The sequence below is a fragment of the Triturus cristatus genome, unplaced genomic scaffold (genome assembly GCF_964204655.1).
Source record: "Triturus cristatus unplaced genomic scaffold, aTriCri1.1 SCAFFOLD_205, whole genome shotgun sequence".
NCBI classification, from domain to species: Eukaryota; Metazoa; Chordata; class Amphibia; order Caudata; family Salamandridae; genus Triturus; species Triturus cristatus.
In genome coordinates this window covers 735,927-754,555 of record NW_028187869.1, presented here as the reverse complement: position 1 = coordinate 754,555, position 18,629 = coordinate 735,927, and the positions used below count along the sequence as shown (strand labels likewise).

The 18,629-nt window shown below is 50.2% G+C and overlaps 1 pseudogene across 1 annotated transcript in view; it reads right to left on the bottom strand.

Moving 5' to 3' along the window:
- Nucleotides 1–2,675: 2,675 nt before the first annotated feature.
- Nucleotides 2,676–18,629, bottom strand: part of LOC146770463 (E3 ubiquitin-protein ligase TRIM39-like) — a 127,564-nt pseudogene continuing 111,610 nt past the window's right edge. Inside the window, exon 7 of the transcript XR_014975672.1 lies at nt 2,676–4,561. The product of XR_014975672.1 is annotated as an E3 ubiquitin-protein ligase TRIM39-like (transcript). The remainder of the gene's footprint in view (nt 4,562–18,629) is intronic.

Here is an 18,629-nt window from a genome sequence, read left to right as displayed (position 1 = left end):
TCCGTCACTTCCAAGGTCCAACCTTTCATGGCCTTCTCAAGAGCAGTGACGTTTGTTGCAGCAGGAAGCCTCTAGGCCTTCACCTTCTGAAGACTAGAACTACTGGTCAGAGAAAGTAATATTAGCCCAGAACAGCAACCATTGAGCCTCAGAGCCACACTCCTCTTTGAGCACTTTACACAAGCACAGGTCTGGAGTGTAAAACACATCTCTGAGACTGTGGCCTGAGGACTGTGCAACAAACCAAGGAAAGTGTAAGAGCAGGAAAATACAATGGGCCTGATTCACAAGGGTAAACTTAGACTTCAGGTCTAAACTGAGACTTCTGGTGTAAGTTTAGAGCTAAAGTCTAACTTTACTGGTAGTAAGATTACACTGTAGGTCCAAACTTAGACCGAAAGACTATCTTTATTAATAGAAAAGTTAGACTGTAGGTCTAAACTTAGACCGAAAGACTATCTTTATTAATAGTAAAGTTAGACTGTAGGTCTAAACTTAGACCGAAAGACTATCTTTATTAATAGTAAAGTTAGACTGCAGGTCTAAACTTAGACCGAAAGACTATCTTTATTAATAGTAAAGTTATACTGCAGGTCTAAACTTAGACCGAAAGACTATCTTTATTAATAGTAAAGTTAGACTGTAGGTCTAAACTTAGACCGAAAGACTATCTTTATTAATAGTAAAGTTAGACTGCAGGTCTAAACTTAGACCGAAAGACTATCTTTATTAATAGTAAAGTTATACTGCAGGTCTAAACTTAGACCGAAAGACTATCTTTATTAATAGTAAAGTTAGACTTCAGGTCTAAACTTAGACCAAAAGACTATCTTTATTAATAGTAAAGTACGTAGACTTCAGGTCTAAACTTAGACCGAAAGACTATCTTTATTAATAGTAAAGTTAGACTGCAGGTCCAAACTTAGACCGAAAGACTATCTTTATTAATAGTAAAGTTATACTCCAGGTCTAAACTTAGACCGAAAGACTATCTTTATTAATAATAAAGTTAGACTGCAGGTATAAACTTAGACCAAAAGACTATCTTTATTAATAGTAAAGTACGTAGACTTCAGGTCTAAACTTAGACCGAAAGACTATCTTTATTAATAGTAAAGTTAGACTGCAGGTCCAAACTTAGACCGAAAGACTATCTTTATTAATAGTAAAGTTAGACTGCAGGTCTAAACTTAGACCGAAAGACTATCTTTATTAATAGTAAAGTTAGACTGCAGGTCCAAACTTAGACCGAAAGACTATCTTTATTAATAGTAAAGTTATACTGCAGGTCTAAACTTAGACCAAAAGACTATCTTTATTAATAGTAAAGTTAGACTTCAGGTCTAAACTTAGACCAAAAGACTATCTTTATTAATAGTAAAGTACGTAGACTTCAGGTCTAAACTTAGACCGAAAGACTATCTTTATTAATAGTAAAGTTAGACTGCAGGTCCAAACTTAGACCGAAAGACTATCTTTATTAATAGTAAAGTTAGACTGCAGGTCTAAACTTAGACCGAAAGACTATCTTTATTAATAGTAAAGTAAGACTGCAGGTCTAAACTTAGACCGAAAGACTATCTTTATTAATAGTAAAGTTAGACTTCAGGTCTAAACTTAGACCAAAAGACTATCTTTATTAATAGTAAAGTTAGACTGTAGGTCTAAACTTAGACTTCAGGTCTAAACTTAAACGTTTGCTCTAAGTTTACCTTTGTCAATAGGGCCCAACCAAGGGTGAGACAAGGCTCATCATATGGAAACTGATAAAAAGCTGCCGTGGAGCTGAGAAAACAAGAGCAGAAAAAGAGATAATGCAATGAAGACTAGAGTTCAGTGCCAGACAAACTCGGCTGACCACATCAACAGGAGTGCAGGGGGGGGGGAAGGATATGAATTGTTGGACATCTAAGGTCAAGGACCAGAGTTTCATTCTGCAGTTTAACAACCTACCTGCTTGAGTAGTGCGGTAACAGGGTAATCAGGAGTACGCATCTCAGCATGTACCTGCCTTGTACAGTGTGTTCTACCATAATACTAAAGATTAAATATCCAACCACACTTATGTCAACTCCACTTTATGACCTACCTACATATCGTCAAACCAGCAGGTGTGTAGTTAGGAGCAGTAAACCCACACCTGCCTTTCGATGCCGCTCGACCATATGTTGGGTATTGTGAAGTCCATATACACGCAGGCCGACGGACATTCGGGACTCTGATACTTAACAAACAACACTATATAATGGTAGCCTAGTTGTAAAGAAATGAGTGCTTTAGAAGAGTCAAGACTAGTACAATTAGGTAGGGGGCGAGGGACAGAAGAGGGGAAGTGGTGAGAGAATACCCAGGGCCAGGGGCGGTGGAGGAGAGGTAGTGCAGTATAAAGGGGTGCTACCGGGTGAAATGGAGGGAGAAAGCTGGAGTAAAGGCAACCACAGGTGAGAATAAAAAGGAAACACGTAATATAAGAAAGTAAAGGAAGATAAATTACAGTGAGATGTACAGGAAGAGATACCCAGTCAATGAGAGACAAAATGTAACCTTTTATTTATTTTTTAAAATCTGTTTTAATTAAATTTTGCATATACGTTGCAGAGGTTCCATATCCATCTTCATAAGCAGTGGAATGCAATACAAACGCAGTATGTCTGCTTGACGAATGCTACGGGTGTAGTCGAGCAGAGTACAATAGTTACAGCACCTTTCTGCTAGGGGGGGCCAAGCAGGAAGGGTTACAAGCAAGATCATAGCATTGTGGCTGCTCATAAGTAATAAAAGTCTTTTGGCAGTGAAATATCCGATGGAGAAGTAAAAGAATAGAAAAAAAAGCAGAAACAGATCGAACCTTTGAACATGTCCGCACCGTTCTTATCGTGGAAGTAAGTGATTGTGAATTGAGTGACAAAATGTAACCTTTCATGTCGTCATTTCGAGGGGGGTCATGCCCCCCAAAAATATACTCCTGACTACAAGCCTAACTTTAGCAAAAGGTGGGGGTAAAGTCGCAATCGAAAAGTCGATCACCCAGCATTTCGAACAAAGGAAAATGTTCATGACAATTAGGTTTCTGTTTCTTGTTAGAATAATATTGAAACTGATGAAAGGACACAAATGTAGAAGGTCCATTCTAATGAGATGTTGTAGCCAATATCCGGATAATTTCCTAATCAAAAAAACAAACACAATGGAGGTAAAACTGTCATTTTCTTTGCTCTCCCCGATACTTGACAGGATCGCTGTGTCACGGAGAGACGCACATTCCACTGCACTTACAGGCCAGTGCTCAGCCACGCGCAAGTACAAAGGGGGTGCACCTATCCCGCACTTCACAGCCTCCGAAACAAATGTCTCCGCTCCTCTTCAGCATAGCGGAGGATTGCAGTGAGCGCCATGCCGGGCCCCGGGGGAAGCAGAGTCGCAGACTAGTCTTCCCCCGGGGTCATTCGCGCGAGGGTAGGACCAGGTAGGGTCAAGGGGTGGAGTTAGGGGGTGGGTATATGAGCGCAGGGGAGGAAGGCGACTTCCTCTTCCTGCGCTCGGCACCATCGGGAGGGTTTAGAAAAGGCCACCCACCCGCCCTGCAGTTGAGGGTTGGGTTTCCAGGGTTGGCTACAGCGTGCCAGTTTAGGACAGGCTGCGGGGTGGCGGTACTTTGGAGGGGTGGGGGGAGTCATTAGCGGGCACACCCATCCCTCGGGGGGGGAAGAGTGAACGAGGTGGGGGTATTGGAGGCGTGAGTGGAATGGCCGAGGAGAGCCGGGAGGATGCAAGGAGGTTTGTGGAATGGTGAGGAACGGAAGGGGCATGGAGTGGTACAAAAGGGGAGTGTGGAGTGGGTGAAAGGAGTGAAGGATGGTACAGTGTTGGGGGAAAGTTTATTCATATAATGTTTGGTTATGGTTTAATGTTGTGCAGCCTGGTCCTAATAAATGGCCTTTTACGCTAAAGACACGGTGTGGTCTGTTTATTGCGCGAGAATACATTTTCACCCGGTGCTGCTGAGAGCGGCTCTCACTCTGGTGTCACCGGCCGGACCCGCAGCGCCCCCGCATTCCTCCCTCCCTCGTCGAGTTCAGGACTGAAGAAGGGCCGCAGAGTGGGGGCGAAGGAGCCCCCGGAGAAGGTGAAGAGCGGAGACCGGTCAGTCACATTGTACACCGAGAGCCTGCGCCCCTCATAGTCCAGGAAGAAACCCACAGCTCTGGGGGGCACACGGGGGCTCAGGAGGGTGGGAGGGGAGGTGAGAGCTTCGTATTCACCATCTCTGAGCCACACTGTCCAGTATCCATTCTCAGGTGAGGGTGTGCCCTCCCCCTTCCTGCTCACAGCCTCGTCACACACCCCCAGGCTCCAGGTCGTCTTGCCCCCCACCTCCACCTCCCAGTAATGCCTCCCGGAGCTCAGCCTCTGTGTCCCCAGGACATCAGAATAGAATATGTAGTGAATCTCTGGGGCGTGTCGGGCAGGTCCTGGTCTGTGTCTCCCCACCTCACGCTCCTTCCGTCCTCGGACAGCACGAGCCAGGGATGAGCGGTGTCCGGATCCAGGGTCACCGAAGCTGCAAGACACAGACGCAGAGAGGAGAGCTCAGAAATCCACCGTCCATAATAAACACATCCCTTATACTCAGCCGGTCGCTGCAGTAGCAAGAAAGCTTCATTCAATCGCAGCAGCGTGAAAGCTTCATTCAATCGCAGCAGCGTGAAAGCTTCATTCAATCACAGCAGCGTGAAAGCAGCTTCATTCAATCACAGCAGCATGAAAGCTTCATTCAATCACAGCAGCGTGAAAGCTTCATTCAATCACAGCAGCGTGAAAGCTTCATTCAATCACAGCAGCGTGAAAGCTTCATTCAATCACAGCAGCATGAAAGCTTCATTCAATCACAGCAGCGTGAAAGCTTCATTCAATCACAGCAGCGTGAAAGCTTCATTCAATCACAGCAGCGTGAAAGCTTCATTCAATCACAGCAGCGTGAAAGCTTCATTCAATCCTGATGCATAACTCCCGGCTGACGTCATCCCAGTGTCAGCAGCACCCCGTTTAATCACACTAACCATAACAGTGTATCACCATCGTCACCGTTTTTTTTCTCCAAAACGCAATTCCTGGTGCAGTATTGTAGTCTGTAGTGAGGGGTTTGGGAACAGGAGCTCTGAGCTACTGGCTTTCACCAAATGTTTAACACTTGAAGCAGAAAACCATCTGACAGATAACCTTCTGCTGCGGGGATCCCTGCAGGGCTCAGTGGGGCTCTTTTTAACCAAACATTTTTCCTTTCCTCCACTACTGGTCAGCTCACCTCCTGATGATTAACGACTGACCTTCCCCAGCACATCAGCTGGACTTAGAGGAATTCAGAGAGAAGGGGGCACAGCACGACCTATACACTGCCAGGGCGGAACCGGGCCTGCTCGAAGTGACGCTCGGGCGCAGCGAGACACGCCAAGACTTATTAGATGTTGTTTAACATCCACACAGGAGACGCCACTTTGGGTGGGAGACTGGTTGAGGTGGGGGGGGGGGGGGGGGGGGGAGAATGTCCCTGAGCAGGGCCTGCAATTTCAAGAAATGGGACATCCAAGCTGGAGAATGGGTGGGCGGGATCCGATATGCAATCTCCAGGGAGAATAAGAGTTGCACAATTCCAAGTTTTATAGGGTTTTGCAGCTGCGGAGCATGTTGGCCTCACTAAGCCCGCTCGAGGCCCGACTGGTGGTGGAGCCGATCGAGGCCCATGAGGTCTCAGGCCTCTCTCTCTCTCCCTGGTGGGTAACAACCCTGATCAGATGTCTGGCCTCAGGGAAAAATGGCAAGCAGTCCTGGGCATAAAGCACAAAAACTTCTCCAAAGGCATTAAGCGTGTGATAGGTGATAAGGTCTGCAATATCGGGTGCCTGGAGTCCTTCAGGATGAGAGTTAATGCGCATGAGTGTCTTTTGTAGTTTGAAGGAGTGAGGCAGCTAGTGGGGTGTGCATGAGGTTGGATCGATGTCTCCTGGAAGGCTGAGTGTCTCGGTCATGTAGATCTGGATGTGACAGTTGAGATAGTAGGATGAGGAACTGGATGAGGCACAATTATATTTTACCTTGAAGATTTCTGCGGAACAGGGGGTTCTGGCACAACCACAAAGCCCTTCCTGGCTCTAACAGGCCCAAAGGGGCAATGCCCTTGTCTGTGTAACCCCTTTTCTGGGGTCGCCCAGGCAATGGGACTCCATGAAAAGTTGAATGAAGTAAAGAGAAGGCAGAAAGTGAGGTCATATTCTGTGCTAATGGATGATTGAAAATGCAGTGATTTTGCTGGAGATGGATGATGCAAAATTAACTCATCTTGTCTTGCTTCTTCTAAACATGGTTTTGGTGGGAAACCAGTGATGTCACTTCCTGTGCAAATGGATGATGGGAAATTAAGTCCTTTGGCTTGGCCTCTTTTTTTGAAAGATATTGCTGCCAAGAAGCCAATCATGTAACTTACGGAGGAGAGGAATCATGGTGAATGAAGTCCTCTTACAATGCTTCTTTTAAAGATGATTTTGGCGGGAAACAAGTGATGCCTCTTCCTGTGCAAATGGATGATGGGAAATGTCCCTAAAGTCACCATGACTGACTGACTGACTGACTGAAGTATTTGTAGAGCGCACGAATGCCGCGGCGTCTTGGCGCTAACAGATCCAGAAAAGAGAGAGGCAGAGGAGCAGGGTGATCTAGACAAAGAGCCAGGTTTTTAGATCTTTTCTGAAGGGCGTTTTAGATTTTTGGGCACGAAGAGCCGGGGGTAGCGAGTTCCAGATTTTTGCCGCTTGGTATGAGAAGGACTTTCCCCCCCACCGGGCTTTATTTATTCTGGGTTGACAGACGAGGTCAAGGGTGGATGACCTCAGTACGCGCGGGGGGATGTATCGGGGCAGTAGGCTATTGAAGTCGTCAGGTCCCTTGCCGTGGAGAGATCTGTGGACCAGGCAGAGAGCTTTGAAATGGATGCGGCGCCTGACTGGGAGCCAATGTAGCTCTCGAATAGCCTTGGATGTGGGGTTGCGTCTGGGAATGTTTAGTAGGGCTCTGGCTGCCGCGTTTTGGATTGCCTGAAGTTTAGACAGCTGTTTTTCTCCTGCTCCCAAATAGAGGGAGTTACAGTAGTCAATGCGGGATAAGACCAGGGCTCCCATTACCGTTTTCCTAAGGGTGTCTGGGATGTAGGGAAGAACTTTCCTGATCAGCTTGATGTTATGAAAGCAGGCTGAGGTCACCTGGTTCACCTGGGCTTTGCAGGAGAGTTCTTTGTCAAATAAGAAGCCAAGGTTTCTGACCTTGTCTACGGGAAGAGGGCAAGTTCCTGCTTCGGGGGGCCACCATAGGTCGTTCCAGATGGAAGTTTTATGGCCGAACTCGATGACTTCGGTTTTATCCGTATTCAGTCTTAGGAAGTTGTTGCACATCCAGTTCTTAACCTGAGAGAGGTAGTTCCTGAATCTTTCTGCAGTGGCGTCGATAGATTTGGAGATGGACACTATAATTTGTGTGTCGTCGGCGTAAGACACCAATTGTAGGCCGTGGGATCTGATCAGGGCAGCTAGGGGAGTGACGTAAAGGTTAAAAAGGGTTGGAGACAGTGCTGAGCCTTGGGGGACTCCGCCCGGAAGGGAGAATTCACCGGATTGCAATCCATTCCAGACCAGTTGATTAGTACGATTGGTTAGGAAGGAGGCAATAAGGGCCAGTGCGGAACCGGTGAAGCCGAGTGACGTGAGTCTTTTTAATAGGACGGCGTGATTCACAGTGTCAAAGGCCGCTGTGAGGTCTAAAAGTATCAGGGCCGATCGCCCACCTTCATCCATGGTTTTGCGAATTTTTTCAGTGGCCATAATGAGGGCTGATTCTGTGGAGTGTAGGGGTCTGAAGCCGTGTCAAGTAGCTTTTTTTCCTCCACATGACACATTATTTCCTGATTTATAGCTTTTTCCAAGATTTTTGAAGGTAGGGGCAGGCAGGAAATGGGCCGGTAGTGTTTGGGTTCAGAAGGATCAAGGGATTCTTTCTTGAGGATAGGTCTAATGCAGGCCATTTTCCAGTTTTTTGGAAATTCTCCTTGGGAAATGATTTTATTGAGCAGGGGAGTCAGGGTGTTTGCGATGGTCTCGGGAATTTGATGAAGCACATAGGGGGGGCATGGATCCAAAGGAGAGCCAGATTTGATCTGGATTAGTAAATCATGTACTTGTTGTTTTTCAAGTGCAGGGAAGCTGGGAAAGCAAGGGGGAGTTATGTCGGTATGTCCTTTTATGTTAGGAGGTATGGTGGATACCATGGTGCTAAGGTCATCATATACTGATTGTACCTTTTCTTGGAAGAAGGTGGCCATTTCATCGACGAAACTCTGATCAGGGTTAAATACTGTGTCTCGCGGGGTTTTTGTTAGGTGGGCCACAGTTTTAAAAAGTTCCCTGGAGGAATTGGCCGATTTCTGGATTTTTCCTGTGAAGTAAGCGGCCTTTGCCTGAACGATTATGGATTTGTACTCCTGTAAGGTATTTAAATATTCAAGTTTTTTCTCACGGCTATAATCAGAGCGCCAGCTACGTTCTGCGCGTCGGCACTTAATCTTAGCAGTTTTTACCTCAGCCGTATACCATTGAGCGGTAACTAGCCGTTTTCTGGGTTTCTTTAATTCAAGTGGGGCCAGCTCGTTCATTGCATCTATAATCCATTGATTAGAGTTGGAAGCCCAGTCTTCACTGCTTCCGTGGTCGAATTCGGGAGAGGTATTTTCCAGAATCTCGGCGAGTTGTTTGGATTCGAGTTTTTTCCAGGGGCGGGAGGTTTCGGGGGTTTGTTGATCAGTTGTTTCATGTCGAAGCTGAGAAAGTTATCAATGAGGGTGGCGGAGTCTGAGTCGTTCTTTAGCTCTAGATGAAAATTGAAGTCGCCCAAGATGGTATAGAAAGCTGCATCAAAGGTAGTTTCTAAGAAAGTGAGTAGAGCTTTGGTAAAGGGAGTCCTGGGTCCGGGAGGGCGGTACACCAGCAGTCCCTCAAAAATCAAATGATTGTTTTCTTTGATCTTAAAGGTCATTGCTTCTGCTTCGAGATCAAGTTGGGGGCAGGAGGTTATTTTGAGGTGCGATCGGTGGATTATCGCTATACCTCCTCCGGTAGTTCCTGTACGATTCAGGGATTCAACCGAGTAGCCTAAGGGTGTGGCGGTGTTCCAGTCGGGTCCGGAGGTCGAAGAGGCCCAGGTTTCCGTTAAGAACATGAGGTCAATGCTGTTGTCACTGAGTAAGGCTTCAATCTCATGTTTATGTTTGGGCATAGATCTTACATTAAGAAGTATGCATTTAAGCGACCTATTTTTGTGGGGCTTAATCTGGGACCTGTTGTTAGAGGTAAATGGGGTAGCTAGTAGAGGGTTACTCCCACCAGGCTGCGAGGTTTTGGTAGGGGGAAGTATTGGTGGGTTATGTGTGAGGCTCAGTGGGAAGGCTGGTATTTGGGTGCCACAGGAGGGACATGTAAAGGGACTATAGATGTTTCTGGGATCCATTTTAGTCGGTTGGTCGCAGGGGCATTGATCAAGTTTATATAGGTCGGGTTTAGAGTATTGAGGGTAGGAAAAAGGGGCAGGGTTTCTGGCACTGGGCACGGTACCGGCGCGGACGGGCGCAGACGGGCTTGCCTTAGGCGCGCCTTCGGCGCGCAGACGTCGCGCCCGCTGCGCTCGTCCGCTGCGCGTCCGGTGATTGCACATGTTTATAGAGGATGTGAGTCGTAAGAGGGGTGGGCGTGGCCGACCGTAGTGGGCGTGGCCTCAGGGAGTCCCCGTCAGTATCGTCACTGTCAATTAGCAGGGGCTGCGGCAGCGTTTAATCCGCTACACGGGAATTTGGTTGTGGTGCAGCTGTGCACAAGTGAAGGTAGGCGGCAGGACAATTTTAAAAAACACAAAACAATTTGCTTAAAACAATGTCTAGAGCCTATCTCCCGGCTGTGCCTCAGGAGAGTGGAGTCTGTTTACCGTCGCGCTATCGATCGGCGCGTTAAGTAGTTGTAGGAGGGGTGGGCGTGGCCGACCGTAGTGGGCGTGGCCTCAGGGAGTCCCCGTCAGTATCGTCACTGTCAATTAGCAGGGGCCGCGGCAGCGTTTAATCCGCTACGCGGGAATTTGGTTGTGGTGCAGCTGTGCCCAAGTGAAGGTAGGCGGCAGGACAATTTTAAAAAACACAAAACAATTTGCTTAAAACAATGTCTAGAGCCTATCTCCCGGCTGTGCCTCAGGAGAGTGGAGTCTGTTTACCGTCGCGCTATCGATCGGCGCGTTAAGTAGTTGTAGGAGGGGTGGGCGTGGCCGACCGTAGTGGGCGTGGCCTCAGGGAGTCCCCGTCAGTATCGTCACTGTCAATTAGCAGGGGCCGCGGCAGCGTTTAATCCGCTACGCGGGAATTTGGTTGTGGTGCAGCTGTGCACAAGTGAAGGTAGGCGGCAGGACAATTTAAAAAAACACAAAACAATTTGCTTAAAACAATGTCTAGAGCCTATCTCCCGGCTGTGCCTCAGGAGAGTGGAGTCTGTTTACCGTCGCGCTATCGATCGGCGCGTTAAGTAGTTGTAGGAGGGGTGGGCGTGGCCGACCGTAGTGGGCGTGGCCTCAGGGAGTCCCCGTCAGTATCGTCACTGTCAATTAGCAGGGGCCGCGGCAGCGTTTAATCCGCTACGCGGGAATTTGGTTGTGGTGCAGCTGTGCACAAGTGAAGGTAGGCCGCAGGACAATTTTAAAAAACACAAAACAATTTGCTTAAAACAATGTCTAGAGCCTATCTCCCGGCTGTGCCTCAGGAGAGTGGAGTCTGTTTGTCTGTAAACCATGGTTTACCAAGTATTACAACGCATCAGTAGAAAAGTCTTAATTGCATGGCAGGTGTATTCAACAAGTCTTATGTTTATATGACAAAAGTCTGGTAGACACAGTTCTAATCGATGCCTTACACCATCCTGATGCTAATTAACATTAAGCCTGAGCTGAGCTAGAAGTCTATCATGCCCACGCCCCTTCTCCCATTTGCATAGTAAGGATGTGCGTGGACATAGAACGTCATTGCTGCTATGCAGGCCAAAAGAATTTTCAAGCATTTAATGTTACTGAGCGTCCAGCTGAGAAAACACTGAGCCCCAACCCATCCACTCAAGACTCCCGGAGTGCATATGCTGTCCGTGCCACAAGAAATAAACAGTGCCAATCAGGAAGCACCCCAGTAACTCAAGTAAGTCGTGATAAGACCCAAAGCACTTCAGGAATGCTACCCAACAGAACAGTTCAAACTCTGCCTCCCCAGCAATCCGATCCGCCCACCCATGGGCCCTTGCAGTGACCAATTGCATCATGGCCTTTTATGCAGCGAGAAGGAGCAGCTCACCGCCCAACAGGGTCCGGCCCCCAGCGCTGCTCCAATATGGTGAATGCTCCTGCACTCCGCCCTCTTGATCAGGGGTCTCAATACTATCACGATCAGCCCAGAAATAGTGCCCTCACCTAATAAGAGTGGGTCACCTCACCCTTCCACATTCGCCTGGTAACCCCATTGGTTATGATTATCTCCGTCAATAAGTCAGTGGACATGTCTCTGGCTGCATTGGTCTAACTACTAGTTAACAACAAAGTGACAATACAAATGACGTGTCAACAAATGTCTTTTTCAGGTTCAGAATACTTACAGGGGTAGACATGAAGCACAGAAGTAGTTACCAGTCCATCAAGTTCAATATAGCAGCAATGGCAAAGGTAGCAGCCACATCAGTTAAAAAAAAAGAAAATGAGATCTGACCTGCACTGCTATATTAAGCTTTGCTGGCTGCAGCATGGCATATCAGATGTTCTTGGCTTTCACAACCTCCTGAAGACATCCAAAGTGCTTGTGCAACTCCTGCACTGCAATCATGAAATAATTATAAAAACTTTGCGACTAACATTCAAAAAATTTCCAGACTGGCAACCACCTCTCAGAACGGATCCACAGTCCCTGTGGTTCCGATCCTTTGCATTGATAAGTATGGGATTGTCTCCAAGCTTCCTCCTGGGAGCCAGTGACCTGTGAGCCCTTTCAACAGGAATTTACCAGACAGAGTTGCTCCACAAAATGCTCTATCGGGTCCTATTACACCCTCTTCTGCACACCAAGCAGACCAATATTATTCCTTTGAGCTCTGCCTTCTTGATCTTCCATTCTGAAAAGCACAGCTTTAAGTTCTTGAATGAGTTTCTGAACCCTTCTTTCCAAAGTGTGCAGGCCACCCGGAGTAAAGCTCACCCTGTCCTACATTTCAGTGACTCTGTCCGTCAGGGTTCAAATGCATCTGCTTTGAGTCCAATTTAATTTATAAAACGTCCACTTCATATGCTAGGGTGGCTTTCAAATCCATCATTACGCCCGGAGAGAAACGTATTCCGTGAATGACTGAATCCAAGAGAAAGAAGGAGTTAGAAGGTAATCAGAGTGGTCTGATCAGGCTACTGGTAAAGGGCAATTCACGCATAAGAGACCCCTTTAGAGATTATGCGGTCCAATCGAGGGCTCTTTTTGTGTTGGGGTTTGGTACAGTAATGCAGAAGATCATTATTCTTAAAATGTGAACTAGGATACAAGTGAATCCTCGTCACCACCCAATGTAGATTTAGATCCTCAAGGAAGAAATTAGGTGCCAAAAATATGTAAACAGGAATGTCATCAATTCATTGCAGCACAAAGGAGGAATGTTCAGAGAGAGGATGGTACAAAACATTCAATCCGGTGGATGTTGAGAGATTAGATTTCAGCGACACAAACATTGAAAGGTGGAGAGAGATCCTGGTACTATGTATTCACTTTGTAGGGAGTGTTATGACCCATTTCATCTGATTTTGCGTTATGATCTAGATACATATAATGAAATAATCAGGTGGGAGGTGAGAATCCACTTTGGTTTAGGAGGACAAATGTACCCAAGTTTCAATTCATCTAGAGATCTATGCTATATTCACTGATGACACCAGCAATGCCTCTTTTTGGAGACATGGAACAGAATAGTAGCTGGATTTTTAGAGTTGGTCTAGGAATGGGGAATAGAGAGATCCGAAGGAGTTTACAGTGTTCAGCCTATAGGACATAAGGTCAGTGAAAGTCCCTAGAATGAAATAGTAGGGATAAAACTCTGCTCTGTAGGTCAGAAGAGAAGCGATTAAGAGCGCATCTAAAGGGTATCTCCAGTCTTCAGTAATTCTAGGAATAGCATGTATGATCTGCGATTCCTGAAAAGAGGATAATTATTTCAGGACAAGTGTATTTTTATCCAATCACCAACCAAGGGCTGTTCTAATGGAACATTTACCATTTGCATCTTGTTTCAATTCCTAAAAGAGAACCTCAGTGTCAAGGGAAGCAGACTTGGCTCTGTTGAGTTGATCCTGTCACACAAGAGCGCATGGCACTCGGAGAACTTGAACAGTGTTTTTTTTTAATTGCCAACTCTAACAATTTAGGACACAACCTACCACTTTTTCACAAGCACTACGGCTTTTAGTCAGCAATCCTACAACTGGTTATGGGCCAGATGAGGCCACGGTGAACAAGTTACTTACCTTCGGTAACGATGTATCTGTAAGAAACATTAGTTAGTTAGATTCCTCACCTTAGAATATCCCCAGGCGTCAGACTGGATCCGGAAGATTTTTCGTCAGCAATACCCCTTGCGCGTCGCTAGGCGTCGTCTGCGGCTCCGCGTCCGTCGTCGGCGTCGTGCGCCGGGATGACGTCGTCGGAGTACTTAGACGCCGCCCTCGCGCGCTGACGTCGGTTCTTGTACATAGCCTTCCGCGCCAGGAACGCAGAGCCATGCAAAGACCGACACTGGTGCCAAAAATAAAATCTAGGGGCCTGAAAGGACAACCTTAACCCTAGATGTCAGTTCGCAGAACGGGGAGGATGGGTGGGTCGGTGAGGAATCTAACTAACTAATGTTTCTTACAGATACATCGTTACCGAAGGTAAGTAACTTGTTCATCTGAAAGAAACACGTTAGTTAGATTCCTCACCTTAGAATAGATACCCAAGCAATACCATCCCCGGTGGTGGGTCTGCGAACCAAGATCACACCAGAAAGTCCTGGAGGACAGAACGGCCAAAGAAGCCATCCCTCCGGACTTGGCTGTCAAGGCAATAATGCCTGGCAAACGTGTGTAGCGAAGCCCACGTTGCCGCCTGACAGATGTCCTGCAAAGGGACTCCCCGTCCCAAGGCAGTAGTAGCCGCCGTGGCCCGAGTAGAATGGGCGCGCAGCCCAACAGGAGGGTCCTTTTTAGCCAAGGAATAGCAAATTTTGATACACAAAACGACCCACCGAGAGATGGTCCGTTTGTGCACAGCTTTCCCCTTCTTAGCGCCCACGTACCCAACAAAAAGCTGGTCGTCCACCCGGAACTGTTTCGTGCGGTCCAGATAAAAGGAGAGCGCACGTTTTGGGTCCAGACGGTGGAGCCTCTCTTCCTCTTTGGAAGGATGCGGAGGCGGAAAGAAGGTGGGCAAGGTGACAGACTGCCCAAGATGAAATGGAGTCACCACTTTCGGAAGAAAGGAGGGACGAGGCCAAAGGACAACCTTGTCCGGATGAACAGACAGAAAAGGAGGCTTTGAAGATAAAGCCTGGAGCTCACTCACCCGTCTAGCCGAGGTGATGGCTACCAGAAAAGCAGTCTTAAGAGTCAGAAGACGAAGAGGACAATTGTGAAGAGGCTCGAAGGGAGCGCACATCAAGAATGTCAAGACCAGATTCAAGTCCCACTGAGGCATTACAAAAGGGACAGGAGGGAACGTGTGTGTAATGCCTTTGAGAAAGCGTGTAACCACAGGGGACTTGAAAAGAGAAGGCTGATCAGGAAGCCGCAAGAAGGCGGAGATGGCAGCAAGATAACCTTTCAGGGTGCCCAGGGCAGAGCCCTGCCGGGCCAGAGAAAGAAGAAAGAGGAGAACCTCAGAAAGAGGGGCGGAAAGGGGATCCACAGCCTTTGCTGTGCACCATGCCACAAATTTGTTCCACCGGCAGGCGTATACCGACTTTGTGGAGGGACGCCTGGCTGCCAGAATGATATCACAGACTTCAGGAGGCAAGTCAAATGGCATCAACTGCCGCCGCTCAATCTCCACGCATGGAGGTGGAGGCTGGACAGGTTCGGGTGGAGGACCGTCCCCTGCTGCTGCGACAGAAGATCCTCCCGAAGGGGCAGACGTATCGGGGGATCGGTCAACATACTGAGTAGCTCGGGATACCAGTACCTTCGTGCCCAATCCGGATCCACCAAGATGACTTGGGCCCGGTCGTGCCTGATCTTCTTCAGCACTCTGGGCAGAAGTGGTATAGGCGGAAAGGCGTACAACAGAACGCAACTCCACTCGTGACGAAAAGCGTCGCCGAGCGAGTGCCGCCTTGGAAATTCCAACGCGCAGAACTGCTGACATTGCGCGTTCTCTTCGGTGGCGAATAGATCTAACCAAGGCTCTCCCCACTGCTGAAAGAGACCTTGCGCCACTTCGGAGTTCAGACGCCATTCGTGATCCATCATGCACCGGCGGCTGAGTTCGTCCGCTCTGGCGTTCAGAGAGCCCGCCAGATGTTGAACCACTAGGGTGACGCCCTGGTGTTCCAGCCATGTCCAGAGGCGCAGAGCCTCCTGACAAAGGGTCCACGACCCCACCCCGCCCTGTTTGTTGCAATACCACATGGCGGTGGTGTTGTCCGTGAACACCTGCACAACACTTCCCCTGACAGAGGGAAGGAAGGCTTTCAGCGCAAGTCGGATCGCTCTCAACTCCAACAGGTTGATGTGGAGACGAGACTCCGCCGGAGACCAGAGGCCTCTGATCTCCGCCTCTCCCATATGGCCACCCCATCCCAGGAGGGACGCATCCGTCACTACGACATGCTCCGGTTGGGGAAGGGAGAGGCTCTTGCCCTTGACCCACTCGCGGTCCGTGAGCCACCAATGCAACTGTTTTGCAGTGCCCTCCGAGATCAAGACATGGTCGGACAGGTTGCCATGATGCTGGCCCCACTGAAACTTCAGGTCCCACTGCAGAGCCCGCATGGCCGCCTGGCGTGATGCACTAGTAGGATGCAGGAGGCCATCAGCCCCAGAAGCCGCAACACTAGCCTGACCGAAACCCGGGATAGAGGCCGAAAGATGGGAATCAGGGCCTGTATATCCCGGACCCGCTGTTCCGGTGGATGGACCCGGAACTGCGCCGAATCGAGAACCGCTCCGATGAAGAGGAGCTTCTGAGAGGGACTCAGGTGTGACTTCGGCACGTTGATGGAAAACCCCAGCAAATGCAGGAGATCCGCCGTAGTCTGGAGGTGGGAGACGACTGCCTGGGGCGAGCCCGCCTTCAACAACCAGTCGTCGAGATAGGGGAAGACTGGAACCCCTGATCTGCGCAGATGAGCTGCGACCACCACCATCACTTTCGTGAACACCCGAGGGGCACTGGTGAGGCCGAAGGGGAGCACGGTAAACTGAAAGTGCTCGGGGCCCACCGTGAACCGCAGGTAACGCCGGTGGGCCGGCAGGACGGGGATATGGAAATATGCGTCCTGCAAGTCCAACGCTACCATCCAGTCTCCGGGGTCTAGGGCAGCTAGAACCTGAGCCAACGTTAGCATCTTGAACCTTTCCTTTCGGAGGAAGGCATTGACGTTCCGGAGGTCCAAGATGGGGCGTAGGCCCCCTTTGCCCTTCTTGGGAACCAGAAAGTAGTGGGAATAACAACCACGACCTACTTCTGGGCTCGGAACGCGCTCGACGGCCCCCTTGGCCAAGAGGGCCGAAACTTCCTCGCGGAGAAGATTCAAATGATCCCCCGAGATACGGTGGTGCTGCGGTGGCATGGCTGGAGGGGTCGTCTCGAAGGGGAGGGAGTAGCCCCTTCGGACGATTTGCAGCACCCACCTGTCCGATGTAATGGACTGCCAGTGGAGCAGGTGATAGCGAACTCTGCCGCCCACTGGCGTGGAATGGGCCTGAAAGCTCGGACTAGGAGGGCTTTGAGGCGGATGCTGCCGGGGTGGAGGTGGGCTGACCACGTCGTCCTCCATTTCCGCCACGGCGGAAACCACGTCCGCGACCGCGCGCAGGTTGGTTCTGCGGCTGGTGGCTTTGCGTACGTGAGGAGGCGCCCCTTCCTTGGCCACGAAAGGGGCGAAAAGCGGAGGTGTGCGCCCGCGGAGCCGAGAGGCCCAAGGACTTGGCCGTAGCCCGGGAGTCCTTAAAGCGGTTCAGCGCACTGTCCGCCTTCTCACCAAACAGGCGAGTGCCATCAAAGGGCATGTCCATGAGGGTGGTCTGGACATCCCCGGAAAATGACGTGGACCGCATCCAGGCGTGGCGGCGGAGCGCCACCGTGGTGGAAATCGCCCTACCCAGCGAGTCCGTGGTGTCAAGCCCACATCGTATGGCGTGCCGTGCTGCATCCCTCCCATCGGCCAAAGCCTGGTTAAGACGTGTCCGGACCTCCTCCGGACACAGGAGCAGCACGTCCTCCACCGTATCCCACAGGGAATGGGAATAACGGTCCAAGAGACAGGCGGTATTCAAGGACCGCAGGCCCAAACTAAGGGACGAGAACAGTTTCTTGCCAAACTGCTCGAGTCTCTTGGAATCCCGGTCCGGCGGAGCGGTCGGGAAGGAGGATTGGGAGGTAGAGGCCTGGATAACCAGACTCCCGGAGCAGGGCGGTGGCGCCTGGCAACGTTCCTATCCACAGGAGGAACTGTGGAGGGCTTGGACCAGGTGCCCTGCAGAACGTCAGTGAGGGCCTCATTGAACGGCAGCAGAGGCTCAGTGGAGCTTGCTGCGGTTTGAAGCACCTCAGTGAGGATGTTAGTCCTCACAGCCACGGCAGGCAGCTCGAGCCCAAGGGCTGCGGCCGCCTTGCGCAGCACCACAGAAAATGCTGCACCCTCCTCCGAAGCCACAGTCGGAGGAGAAGTGAATCCAGTGTCCGGCGAGGTGTCCAGCCCACTGGCCTCCCCCAGTTCATCTGCCCAGTCCTGAGAAAGCTGTGACTGAACAGCCATAGGGTCCTCGAACCCCTCCCAGTCGCCCGATCGGAACGATCGGAACCGGACTGTAGAGTTGATAGGTCTCAAGCGGCGCCGGGCGTGGCGTCGGTCGACGCCGTTGCGGCGCCGGGTCCGGAGGAGGGCTAAACTGGGGTGGAGTCGGCGCCGAAGGCGTCGGCGGCGCTGGAGGTGTAGGCGTCTGCGCCGGCGGCGCCGGTGGCGGCGTCGGTGGTTCAGTCGCCGGCGCCGGTGGAGGAGTGACTAGGTCAACCGGCGTCGACGGGGGCCCAGGCATGGGCCCCGCGGGGACCTGCGGCGTCGAGACCGGAGTCGTCGACGGCGCCGGGGCCGGAGCCGCCGGCAGGCAAGGTCGCCCAGTCGAGTCCGCGGGGCCGAAGGCGCGCCAGCGGGCGTCGACGGCGGGGCCAGGATCCTCATGGCCGAGAGGAAGGCACTGACCTCCGCCGGCGTCGCGTTAGTCCCAGGGACCGGAGGGTATGGGGACGGACGCGGCGCCTGCGGCTCCGCCGGAGCCGCGGGGGTGGA